General features: G+C 43.0%; 1 protein-coding gene across 2 annotated transcripts in view; it reads right to left on the bottom strand.

Moving 5' to 3' along the window:
- Positions 1–13,850, bottom strand: part of LOC105494934 (testis associated actin remodelling kinase 2) — a 151,692-nt gene that overhangs the window by 42,290 nt on the left and 95,552 nt on the right. The window lies entirely within an intron of this gene.

Genomic DNA, 13,850 nt, shown 5'->3' with positions numbered 1-13,850 from the left:
AAGAGGAGGGGAGGGAAGGGGAGGGGGAGGGGAGGAGAAAAGAACCTGTGAAGCTCCCTGCTATCCTGTACAGCCCTGTAGACTCTTAATCTTTTTTTAAAAAAATTATTTCAAGAGTTTTTGGGGTACAGGTGGTTTTTGGTTATATGGATAAGTTTTTTTTACAGGTGATTTCTGGAATTTTGGAACACCTGTCATCTAAGCATTGTACACTGTACCCCATATGTAGTTTTTTTTGTTGTTGCTCTTTTTTGAGACAGAGTCTCGTTCTGTTGCCAGGCTGGATGGAGTACAGTGGCACGATCTTGGCTCACTGCAACCTCCGCCTCCCGGGTTCAAGCAATTCTCCTGCCTCAGCCTCCAGAGTAGCTGGGACTACAGGCACATGCCACCACGCCCAGCTAATTTTTGTATTTTTAGTAGAGACGGGGTTTCACCATGTTGGCCAGGATGGTCTCAATCTCTTGACCTTGTGATCCACCCGCCTTGGCCTCCCAAAGTGATGGGATTACAGACATGAGCCACCGTGCCCGGCCCCATATGTAGTTTTCTATCCCTCGTCCCTCTCCCAACCTTTCCCCCCAGATCCTCAAGGTTCATTATATCATTCTCATGACTTTGCATAAGATTTAGCATAAGACTCTTACTCTTGATTAAGATGCCAGGCTGATAAATTTCTAAATTTACCATGAAATATCTGGTTGTAGCAAGACCTGGTGGTAAAAAGCAATGGTGGAAGAAGGAGAGTAGTAAGCCTTGAAAATAGCATGGTATAATGGAAAAAGCCCCAACTGGAAGTAAGCTTGATGCTGGTTTCAGCTCTGCCATTACCTGACTACATGCTTACACACAGATACACACACAAGTCACTAATTTCTTTTTAGTGTAAACACTTCAGTGATATTTGAAGTTTTTCTCAACCAATAGGTTATATTTATATATATATAAATGATTTTTAAATAAAAACCATAAATCAATGAGTATAACTGATAATGATCACGAAGTAGGAGAAGATAAATGTCTTAAAGCCATTAACAATACCCAAGTCCCAAGTAAGTTCTAGTTTAGAAGAGCAAAGAAATGGGAAGAGACTGACTACAAGCAGAGTGCAAGGCACAGCAGTGACTGTGTTAGAAAGGACCATAAATTCCAGGAAGACAGGGTCTATGTCATATTCTTCCCTGTGTTCACAGAACCTAACACCACCTACTAAACAAAGAGTAAGCAAATTCAGTAAATGATTGCTGAGTGAGAAGAAACAAAGGAGAATGCCTGGTTGGCTGTAATATCACAGCAGAGTTTTTAAAACATGCTGCTTCCATATTTCAACTAATATGGAAATATCCCACCACTTTGGGAGTCCAAGGTGGGTGGATCACCTGAGGTCAGGAGTTCAAGACCACCCTGGCCAACATGGTGAAACCCTGTCTCTACTAAAAATACAAAAGTTAGCTGGGCATGGTGGCAGGCGCCTGTAGTCCCAGCTACTCAGGAGGCTGAGGCAGGAAAATCACTTGAACCCAGGAGGTGGAGGTTGCAGTGAGCCGAGATCATGCCATTGCACTCCAGCCTGGGCAACAAGACTGAAACTCTGTCTCAAAAAGAAAAACATTAATTAATAATAAAAATAAAATAAGATAGGCCATTTTTCTCTAAATGTTCATACAACTCCCCAATCACTAGAATTATGAGGGTATGCCATTAATTTATTCAACAATTATTTATTGAATGGCTGCTATGTTGAAAGTATTAAGGACAGAGAGTAAATAAAAACTTTCATTCTAGGGTCATTCTGTTGGAGGGCAATTATAACAAAAAGATAAATTATGCAGAATGTGGTTAAATTGTATACATGAACTGCTATTTCTAGTCAGCCTCTTTCAGAAAGACTGCTTCTCTGAGATTAAATGATATCCTTGCCTAGGAATAATTCTACTCCCATTATCCCACTATAACAAAAACAGTTAAAGTAAAATATGGTAAGCTACATTTCCCGCTTGATTAAGGCTTTCCAAACTATGATGGGTACTAACAGGCATTGGCTAACTATGGCCAACTACCTGTTTTTATCAATTAAGTTTTACTAGAGCATAGACATGGTATTATCTATGGCTTCTTTGATGTTACAATGGCAGAGTTGAATAGTTGTGACAGAGACTGTATGATTTGTAAAGACTAAAATATTTACTATGTAGCCCTTTATAGAAAAAGTCTGCTGACTACAATGATTTGAATGTTTGCTCACTCCAAAACTCTTAGTGAAACTTAATTCCCAATGTGGCAGTATTGAGAGGTATGGATTTAAAGACATGATTGGGTCATGAGGGCTCTGCCTAATCCATTCATGGATTAATGGATTATTGCAGTAATGAGTCTGGTAGCTGTATAAGAGGAGGAAGAGACTGGGCACAGTGGCTCATGCATATAATCCCAACACTTTGAGTGGTCAAGGCAGGAGGGTTGCTTGAACCCAGGAGTTCAAGACTAGCCTGGGCAATATAGGGAGACCTGAGACCTTGTCATATACATATGTTAGCTTGGTGTGGTGGCACACTTTTGTGGTCTCAGTTACTCAGGAGGCTGAGGTGGGAGGACTACTTGAGCCCAGGAAATTGAGGCTGCAGTGAGCTGAGATCATGCCACTGTACTCCAGCCTGGGTGACAGAGTAAGACCTGTCTCCAACCAAAAAAAAAAAAAAAAGGAAGAGAGACCTGAGCTGGCATACCCAGCCCCTTTGCCAAGTGATGCCCTGAGCCACTTCGGGACACTGCAGAGAGTCCCCACCAGCAAGAAGGCTCTCACCAGATGTGGCCCCTCAACCCTAGACTTCTCAGACTCCATAAATGTAAGAAATAGTTTCCTCTTCTTTATAAATTGCCCAGTTTCTGGTATTCTAAGCAATAGAAAACACTAAGGCATTGACCCTTGCTCTAGAACACAGGGATATCTATCCATTTCCACCTGGGAGACATTAAGAAAGTTACCTAATCTTTATAAATCACAATTTCCTCATCTATGAAAATGGACAGAAAAATAACACTACCTTAAAAGGTTGTTATGATAATTAAATGGGATATTTTCAAGTATACTGTTTAGCAATGCCTAGTGTATGCTCAAATGGTTTTTATTTTATCATTATTAACAATCCTAAATTACATCATCCTTTACATGGCTATGAGAGTTACCTTTGCAAAACATAAAATATGTCACTCTTGTTCATAACTCTTCAATGGTCCCCTTCTGCCTACAGAATAACATTAAAACTTCCCATGATCCACTCCAACTTATCTTTGAAACCTCACATTTTCCCATGAGCCTTATTTTTCACCCATCTGTCCTTTTCCTCTGGGTTCTATGATCCTAGCCTACAAATATATACTTAAATTTCCCTCATCTTAAAACATTCTTCTGGCCAGTCGCGGTGGCTCACACCTGTAATCCCAGCACTTTGGGAGGCTGAGGCGGGCGGATCACAAGGTCAAGAGATCGAGACCAGGATCGGTGAAACCCCGTCTCTACTAAAAATACAAAAAAGTAGCCGGGCGTGGTGGCGGGAGCCTGTAGTCCCAGCTACTCTGGAGGCTGAGGCAGGAGAATGGCGTGAACCTGGGAGGCGGAGCTTGCAGTGAGCCGAGATTGCGCCACAGCACTCCAGCCTGGGTGACAGAGCAAGACTCCGTCTCAAAAAAGAAAAAAAAAAAATTCCTCCACCAGGCACAGTGGCTCACACCTGTAATCCTGGCACTTTGGGAGGCCAAGGCGGGCAGATCTCTTGAGCCCAGGAGATTGAGACCAGCCTGGGGAATATGGCAAAATAGGATCTTTACAAAAAACACAAAATAATAATTGTATTGTTTATACAAAAATACAAAAATTAGCCAGGCATGGTGGCATGCCTGTGGTCCCAGCTACTCAGTAGGCTGAGGCAGGAGGATCACTTGAGCCAGGGAGGCAGAAGTTGCAGTGAGCCAAGATCGTGCCACTGCACTCCAGCCTGGACGACAGAATGAGACTCCGTCTAAAAAATACAAATAAAAATCTTCCCTTGTCCACTCGCTAAAATATGAATCTAGTTCACTCTTTTTAATTGTTACCAAACTTTAAGAATAGGTTACATTCTCTATCTATGTTTCTAGGTTTCTTTTTTTTTTTTCTTTAAAAAGAGTCTTGGCCGGGCGCGGTGGCTCAAGCCTGTAATCCCAGCACTTTGGGAGGCCGAGACGGGCGGATCACGAGGTCAGGAGATCGAGACCATCCTGGCTAACACGGTGAAACCCCGTCTCTACTAAAAAAAAAAAAAAAAATACAAAAAACTAGCCGGGCGAGGTGGCGGGCGCCTGTAGTCCCAGCTACTCGGGAGGCTGAGGCAGGAGAATGGCGTGAACCTGGGAGGCGGAGCTTGCAGTGAGCTGAGATCCGGCCATTGCACTCCAGCCTGGGTGACAGAGCGAGACTCCCTCTCAAAAAAAAAATAATAATAAAAAAATAAAAAGAGTCTTACTTTGTTGCCCAGGCTGGAGTACAGTGGTGTGATCACTGCTCATTGCAACCTTGAATTCCTGGGCTCAAGCAATCCTCCCACCTCAGCCTCATGAGCAGCTAGGACTATAGGTGTGCACCACCACGCCTGGCTAATTTTGGTATTATTATTATTGTTATTATTATTATTATAGCGATAGGGTCTCATTATGTTTCCTAGGCTGGTCTGGAACTCCTGGCCTCAAGAAATCCTCCCACCTCAGCTTCCTAAAGTGCTGAGCTTACAGGCGTGAGCCATTGCACCCAGTCTCTAGCTACATTTCTTTAATCTTCACTGATTCCTAAATTCATTTTAATCTGCCTTATTCCCACATCACTCCTTTAAGAGTTTTTTTGTTGTTGTTGCTGTTGTTTTGTTTTTTGAGACGGATTCTCCCTCTGTCGCCCAGGCTGGTGTGCAATGATGTGATCTCGGCTCACTGCAACCTCTGCTTCCTGGGATCAAGCAATTCTCCTGCCTCAGCCTCCCGAGTAGCTGGACTACAGACGTGTGCCACCATACCCAGCTAATTTTTGTATTTTTAGTAGAGATGGGGTTTCACCGTGTTATCCAAAATAGTCTTGATCTCCTGAGCCTTGTGATCCGCCCACCTTGGCCTCCCAAAGTGCTGGGATTACAGGTGTGAGCCACTTTGCCCGGCTCTTTTTTTTTTTTTTTTTTTTTGAGACAGGGTCTTGCTTTGTTGTCCAGGCTGGAGTACAACAGTGTGATTATAGCTCGCTGCAACCTCAACCTCATTGTCTCACGTGATCCTCCCACCTCAGTCTCCTGAGTAGCTGCGACTACAGGCACACATCACCACACCAAGTTAATTTTTTAATTTTTAAAATGGAGATGGGGTCTTGCTGTTATCCAGGTTGGTCTTGAACTCCTTGCATCAGGCAATCCTCCTGCGTTGGCCCCATATCACTCTTGTAACTTTTCTCACTATGGAAGATTCAGAGCTTCATTTATCTCTGCATTTCTACTACCTAGTATAGTGTCTAGCACACAGTAAGCTAGTTCTCAGTAAAGATTTATTAAATGGCATGAATGATTTTTATGACTTAGAAACTTGGTTGAAGTTCCTTCCTTGAATTGGAGTACTATACTTACTGAAAATCATCCAAGATCAGCTAAAATTTCATCTTCTATACAAAGGATCTCCCCGATGCCCTTAGCATTAATCCCTTCTCTCTCTCTTTTGTCTCTCCCTACCTCCCACAGTACAACTAGCACTTTTCACCCTACCTTGAATGACTGCTAATTAGTATTAAGTTGTCTGGATCTTGAGTTAGACTGCTTTGAGTTGAATCCTGGCTCTACCATTTACTGATGACCTCTCTGCAATTCAGTTTCTTCACATGCAAAATGTAAATATTAATATTACCTAACCCACATGGTTATTGTGAAGATAAAATGAGATAACTTGGGCTCCTGGAACATAATAAGCACTAGAAAATGTTAGCTATTCTTGCTACTCTAACATTTCTGACTCCTTCCCCAGACTGGAATATAAGGTATTGACTGATTGAATGATTGAGACGGAGTCTCACTCTGTCACCCAGGCTGGAGTGCAGTGGTACAATCTTGCCGCACTGCAACCTCCGCCTCCCGGGTTCAAGCAATTCTCCTGCCTCAGCCTCCTGAGTAGCTGAGATTATAGGCAACTGCCACCATACCAAGATAATTTTTGTATTTTTAGTACAGATAGGGCTTCACCATGTTGGCCAGGCTGGTCTTAAACTCTTCACCTCAGGTGATTCACCCACTTCAGGTGATCCGCCCACCTCAGCCTCCCAAAGTGCTAGGATTACAGGTGTAAGCCACCGTGCCCAGCCTATGTAAATATTTTTTAGCCAGGCATGGTGGCTCATGCCTGTAATCCCAGCATTTTGGGAGGCAGAGGCAGGTGGATCACCTCAGGTCGGGAGTTTGAGACCAGCCTGACCAACATGGAGACACCCCGTCTCTACTAAAAATACAAAATTAGCCAGGTGTGGTGGCACATGCCTATAATCCCAGATACTCGGGAGGCTGAGGCAGGAGAATTGCTTGAACCCAGGAGGTGGAGGTTGTGGTGAGCCAAGAGCACGCCATTGCACTCCAGCCTGGGCAACAAGAGTGAAACTCTGTCTCAAAAAAAAAAAAAAAAAAAAGAATATTTTTTAAAATAAATTTATTTTTTAGAGATGGGGTATTGCTATATTGCCCAGGCTGGTCTCAAATTCCTGGGCTCAAGTGATCCTCCCACCTCGGCCTCCCAAAGTGCTAGTATTACAGGCATGAGCCATCATGCTGGGCCAAGTCTTTTAAGAGTACAGATCTTGTCTCATTTGTTTCTATATACAATGTCTCACACAAAATGTTTTGTACACAAGTTGCTAAACACACATTTATTGAATGAAGAAGCAATAATCACCAAATTAACTTCACAATGTAAACTCGTGTTACAATAAAGAACATTAGAGGCAGGTACAAGGCAGTAAAACCAAGAGGTATTTGATTTTCTTTAATCAAATATTTATAAAGAAGTCAGACAATAGGGTTCTACTAGAAAAACAACAGCTACATTTTAAAATCGTGGGTTTTTCTAGAAGTTGAAAAGACCTGGTTTGGATGTGACACACCCTTGCTTTTCTTCCTCCCGGGCCCACTATCATTTTGACCACGCCATCTACAGGGATGTCACAGCACATCCAGGCAGGCACTGGCTTCATAGGACAGTTTTCTGTCTGCTTTCTTCCCACCCTCTACTCAAATAACCGTATCACAGTTGTGTCACATAATTCTACTTCTATGTGCAACTTGACTGCCTGACCTCTCTCAACTCATTCCTAACGGAAAACCACCACCACCACCACCACATCCAAAATGGTGTCACAGAGCTGGCAAGCTGAGACATGCATTAGCTTTATATTGGAAAAAGAGTGGTCGGGCATGGTGGCTCATGCCTGTAATCCCAGCACTTTGGGAGGCCAAGGTGGGCGGATCATGAGGTCAAGAGATCAAGACCATTCTGGCCAACATGGTGAAACCCCATCTCTACTAAAAATACAAAAATTAGCCAGGCGTGGTGGTGGGTGCCTGTAGTCCCAGCTACTCGAGAGGCTGAGGCAGGAGAATCACTTGAACCCGGGAGGTGGAGGTTGCAGTGAGCTAAGATCATGCCACTGCACTTCAGCCTGGGTGACAGCGAGACTCCGTCTCAAAAAAAAAAAAAAAAAGAAGAGTTTTAACAGAGTTAATCACTCTAAATGTTATAAAAAATATACACTATAAAGAGGAACTATTACTCATCCTTGACAGGGAAGTGACATGTGTCTAGAAAAGAATGTAACATCAACAATAAGTTTTCACTTAAGTTTTTATTGCTAACTATATCAAAAATCGAAATGAAGCCTCAAATCATTGTCATGTCACAAGATAAGGCCTTAAAAATTTATATTCTGAATGATTTTTATTCCCCTATCCCCATACCCCACTCCAAATCATACCAGTTAGAATTACTTAACTCAGGAAGGGGGGTACTTTCTTACTGCATGTGCTCTGAGAGTAAGTGATTATTCAACTTTGTTATTTTTAGTTTCATATGACATACAGATTCATGTTGAGAAGGAGGGTTACTTTTTTTTTTGAGACAAAGTCTTGCTCTGTCGCCCAGGCTGGAGTGCAGTGGCACGGTGCAACGGTGTGATCATAAGCTCACTGCAGCCTCAACCTCCTGGGTTCAAGCAACTGTCCTGTCTCAGCCTCCTGAGTAGCTGGGACTACAGGCACACACCACCACAGCTGGCTATTTTTTTTTTTTTTTTTTGGTAGAGACAGGGTCTCACTATGTTGCCTAGGCTGGTCTTAAGTTCCTGGCCTCAAGTGATCTTCCTGCCTTGGCTTCCCAAAGTAAGCCACCACACTAGGCCAAGGATTGCTTTTGTACTTTAGACCACTGTGGAAATAAACCCATGAGGGATCTTGTCAAAATGCAGACTCGCATTCTGTAGGTCAGGGATGGGGCCTAAGAATCTGAATTTCTAAACTTCCAGGTGATACTGATGTCGCTTGGTCTACAGACTACATGTAGTGAGTAGCAAGGCCTTGTCTAAACAAAGGACTGTTTATCACTGCTCTAAAGATAGTAAGACCAACAGGAAACTCTTTTTTTTTTTTTTTTTTTGAGACAGAGCCTCACTCTGTTGCCCAGACTGTAGTGCAATGGTTCGATCTTGGTTCACTGCACCTCTGCCTCCTGGGTTCAAGAGATTCTCCTGCCTCAGCCTCCCAAGTAGCTGGGATTACAGGCGCCCGCCACCACACCCAGCTAATTTTTGTATTTTTAGTAGAGTTGGGGTTTTACCATTTTGACCAGGCTGGTCTCAAACTCCTGACCTCAAGTGATCCGCCCATCTCGGCCTCCCAAAAGGGTGGGATTACAGGCATTAGCCACTGCACCTGGCCTCAACAGGGAACTCTTAACTCTGATACTACTGGTAAACTAGACTCTGTCTACAGACTAGAGTCTTTTCCATAGCATGATTTACCATTCCCCATAAAGTGTCATTATTAAGCTTTTCCACATCTTTGCCTTTTCTCAGACTGTTCCCACTACCTAAAATGTCCCTCTCTTCATTTCCATATACCTCACTTAATGATGGGGATACATTCTGAGAAATGCATTCTTAGGTGATTTTGTGGTTGCATAATCATAGAGTGTACTTACATAAACCTGGATGGTATAGCCTACAATACTCTCAGGCTATACGGTAGAGTTTATTGATCCTAGGTTACAAGCCTCTACAGCATATTACTGTACTGAATACTGTAGGCAACTGCAACAAAATTGTAAGTATTTGTGTATCTTAACACATCTAAACATAGAAAAGGTACAGCAAAAATATGGTATTATAATCTCATGAAACCACCATCATGTATGTGGTCTGCTGTTAACCAAAATATGTTATGCAGTGCATGACTGTAGTTAGATTCTACTCATCCTCAAATACCAGTTCAAATACTTCCTTCCCATGTTCTTCAACTACCAAGGGACCCATTTACACTCCTTTTTTTTTTTTTTTTTTTTTTTTTTTGAGACAAGGTCTCACTCTATCACCCAGGCAGGAGTGCAGTGTTGCAATTACAGCTCACTGCAACCTTGAACTCCCGGGCTCAAACAATCTTTCTGCCTCACCCTCCCAAACATGCTAGGATTACAGGTGTGAGCCACCATGCCCAGCCTATATCACCTTCCTACAGCATCATTTCCAACCTTTAAGTATGTTTTATCATATGCCTTGTAACTTTTTTACTAGACCACAAGCTTCTTAACAGCAAGATACCATTCTCTTGCCTGGCATATGACAATATATAAACACTTCTTAGTCTTTCTCTGAAGGAGGCTAAAAATAAATAAAAAAACACTTGCTGGGTAAATTATGGTTTTTGTTTTTGTTTTGAGGCAAGATCTAACTCTGTCAATTGTGCTGGAGAGCAGTGGCACCATCATAGCTCACTGCAGCCTCAAACTCCTAGGCTCAAGTGATTCTTTACTGGGCAAATTTATTTTTATTTATTTATTTTTATTTTGAGACTGGGTCTTGCTCTGTCACCCAGGCTAGAGTGCAGCAGCGCTATCTCACCTCCGTGTTCAAGTGATTCTCCCACCTCAGCCTCCCAAGTAGCTAGAATTACAGGCGTGTACCCCCATACCCAGCTAATTTTTGTATTTTTAGTAGAGACAGGAATTTTACCATGTTGGCCAGGCTGGTCTTGAACTCCTGACCTCAAGTGATCCGCCCACCTCGGCCTCCCAAAGTACTGGGATTACAGGTGTGAGCCACTGCGCCCAGCCTTCAATGGGTAAATTTAAAACACAACTCAAAATTTTTTCAGTGCCTACTATGTGCCAGGCACTGGCACCGATGATAATGATGATGGTGTCAGATAACTCTTCTTTTTTCTCTGAGACAGAGTCTCACTCTGTTGCCCAGGTTGGAGTGCAGTGGCGCAATCTCAGCTCACTGCAACCTCTGCCTCCCAGGTTCAAGCAATTCTCCTGCCTCAGCCTCCTGAGTAGCTGGGATTACAGGTGCCTGCCACCATGCCTGGCTAATTTTTATAATTTTAGTAGACACAGGCTTTTGCCATGTTGGCCAGGCTGGTCTCAAACTCCTGATCTCAGATAATCCACCTGCCTCGGCCTCCCAAAATGTCGGGATTACAGGCGTGAGCCACCATGCCCAGCCTGGTATCAGCTAACTTTTTTTTTTTTTTTTTTGAGATAGAGTCTCACTCTCTTGCTCTGTTGCCCAGGTTGGAGTGCAGTGGCACGATCTTGGTTCACTGCAACCTCCACCTTCCAGGTTCAGGGGATTCTCCTGCGTCAGCCTCCAGAGCAGCTGGGATTACAAGCGTGCACCACCATGCCTGACTAATTTTTGTATTTTTATTAGAGACAGGGTTTCACTATGTTGGCCAGGTTGGTCTCAAACTCCTGACCTCAAGTGATCCGCCGTCCTCGGCCTCCTGAAGTGCTGGGATTACAGGCGTGAGCCACCACACCCAGCCTGGTATCACCTAACTCTTAATGAGCACTTACTATGCAGCCATTGTTTTAAGCACTTTACCTTATATGAAATCATTTAATCCTCATAATAATCCAATGAAGTAGTACTTTTATTATTCCAATCATACCAATAAAGAAACTGAGGCACAGAGATTAAGTAACTTGCCCCAAGTTACACAGCTAATAAAAGGCAGAGTCAGGAGTCAAACCTAAACAGTTGATTATACAGTCTGGGTTCTTAATCACAATGCTATATTACCTCTCCATATAGTTATAAAAAGTATATAAAGATGAGCAAGACACAATTTCTTCCCTTGAGAAACTGTTTGTTACTCAAAAAGCTTTTGTGGCAGCTTACAGATCCCGATTAAAGTCCAAATTCCTTACCATGTTATTCAAAGGTCTGAATGATCTGATCCAAACCTCTCTTGCTTTATCTCCTGTTACATCCACCTGCATTCTCTCTCTTTTCTTTTTATTTTACATTTTATAAAATTTTTATTTTTCCAGCCTGGACCCAAAGCCAGCACCGCCTGCAGGCTCTGAGGCCACAGGCACCACCTGCCTTCTCTATGTTTCGGTTATATAACCTGCACCTCTAAATATGTCCTGAATCCTCCCACTTCCATATTGTTGCGAGAATGAGTCTCTCTGTCTGGAATCCATTTTTCAAAGCTCTACGAATCCTTAAAAACTTGGCTCAAGAACATCTCCAAATAACAACAGTAATAGCACCAAACATTTATATAGCATTTAGTGTGCCAGACACATCCATATATTAAATCACCTAACTCTTTTTGTGTTTCTTAGAGACAGGGTCGGTCTTGCTCTATCACTCAGGCTGGAGTGCAGTGGTGTGATCATAGCTAACTGCAGCCTTGAACTCATGGGCTCACACCTTGGCCTCCAAAATAGCTGGAACTATAAGCATGCATCACCTCACCTGGCTAATTTTAAAATATTTTGTAGAGATGGGGTTTCCTTATGTTGTCCAGGCTACTCTCGAACTCCTGGTCTCAAGCAATTCTTCTGTTTCAGCCTCCCAAAGGGCTGGGATTACAGGTGGGAGCCACTGTGCCTGGCCTGTCACTTAATTCTTAAAATAGCTCTTTGAAGTTGGTTATAAGAATCTCTAGCTCAGAGATGTAATTTCAAATATTTCCAATCAAGATTAATCTTTCTCAAGGCAGGTGAATCACTTGAGGTCAAGGGTTTGAGACCAGCCTGGCCAACATGGCGAAACCCAATCTCTACCAAAAATACAAAAAATTAGCCAGGTGTGGTGGCCTGCACCTGTAGTCCCACTTACTCAGGATGCGGAGGCAGGATGAGCCGAGATTGCACCACTGCACTCCAGCCTGGGCAACAGAGCAAGCCTCCATTTCAAAAAAATAATAATAAAAATAAAAATAAACCTCTACTGGAGCACTTATGAGGCTCTGCCTTCTACATCAAGTTTTACCTAATGTCTACCTCTTCCACAATATTAAAAGGTTTTTGAGGGCAGGGATCCTGTGTGTGGAAGAGAATAGCTACTTGTTCAACAAATTGCTTCCCCTTTCCTCCCGAAGCAGATTACATTTCCCAGTGTCCGTTATAGTTGGTTAAGATTGTAACACTAAGTTCTAGCCAGTGGTATATGGGCAGAAATGATTATGTCATTTCTAGGCCTGTTCCATAAAACCTCAACACTATCTTCCACACCTTCTTCCTTCATCTGCCAGCAGATGCAGAAGATCCAGTGGAGGAATCCGAGGCCCTGTTCCAGGTGAAAATGAGCTCCCCTTCCACCTCCACCCAACCTTCATTGGACTAGGACATGAAAAAAAACAAGTCTTTAAGCCAATAGTTAGTCCACCTGGACAACATATACCATGTAGTTTTGTGTCTCTCCATATACTTAAAACATTGCCTTGTTCATAGTTAGTGCTCAGTATTCACTGAATTTAAATAAAAGTTGAAATTCTTTCTTTTTTTTTTTTTAGACAAAGTCTCCATCTTTTGCCCAGGCACAATCTTGGCTCACTGCAGCCTCCACCTCCTGGGCTCAAGCGATCCTCCCACCTCAGCCTCCCAAGTGGCTGGGACTATAGGCATACACCACCACGCCCAGCTAATTTTTGTATTTTTTTTGAGATGGAGTTTTGCTCTTGTTACCCAGGCTAGAGTGCAATGGCGCGATCTCGGCTCACTGCAACTTTCGCCTCCTGGGTTCAAGCGATTCTCCTGCCTCTGCCTCCCAAGTAGCTGGGATTATAGGCATGTGCCACCACGCCCAGCTAATTTTTGTATTTTTAGTAGAGATGGGGTTTCTCCATGTTGGTCAAGGTGGTCTCAAATCCCTGACCTCAGGTGATCCGCCCACCTTGGCCTCCCAAAGTGTTGGGATTACAGGCGTGAGCCACCGTGCCAGGCCTAATTTTTGTATTTTTGTAGAGATGGGGTTTTGTCATGTTACCCAGGCTGGTCTTGAACTCCTGTGCTCAAGCAATCTGCCTGTCTCGGCCTCCCAAATTGCTGGGATTTCACAGGCATGAAGACATTGCGCCCTGACAAAAGTTGAAATTCTTATTCCAAGGCAGGTCTTATCCTAGGACCTACTATTAGCCAGCAGTCTCCAAAATGGGTAATGAGCCGGGTTATTCATTGGAGTATGGGAAGAAAATTAAAACTTTTACTTATTTTTGATAAAAAGAGAAACTTACTTTTACTAATATTTAATTATGGGTTAATAGTAGCACATGGGGATGTGCTCAAAAATGCCTTCCTAA

This window comes from Macaca nemestrina, chromosome 1 (assembly GCF_043159975.1).
Source record: "Macaca nemestrina isolate mMacNem1 chromosome 1, mMacNem.hap1, whole genome shotgun sequence".
NCBI classification, from domain to species: domain Eukaryota; kingdom Metazoa; phylum Chordata; class Mammalia; order Primates; family Cercopithecidae; genus Macaca; species Macaca nemestrina.
The sequence above is the reverse complement of the archived record's forward strand: the minus strand, read 5'-3'. Positions and strand labels throughout refer to the sequence as shown.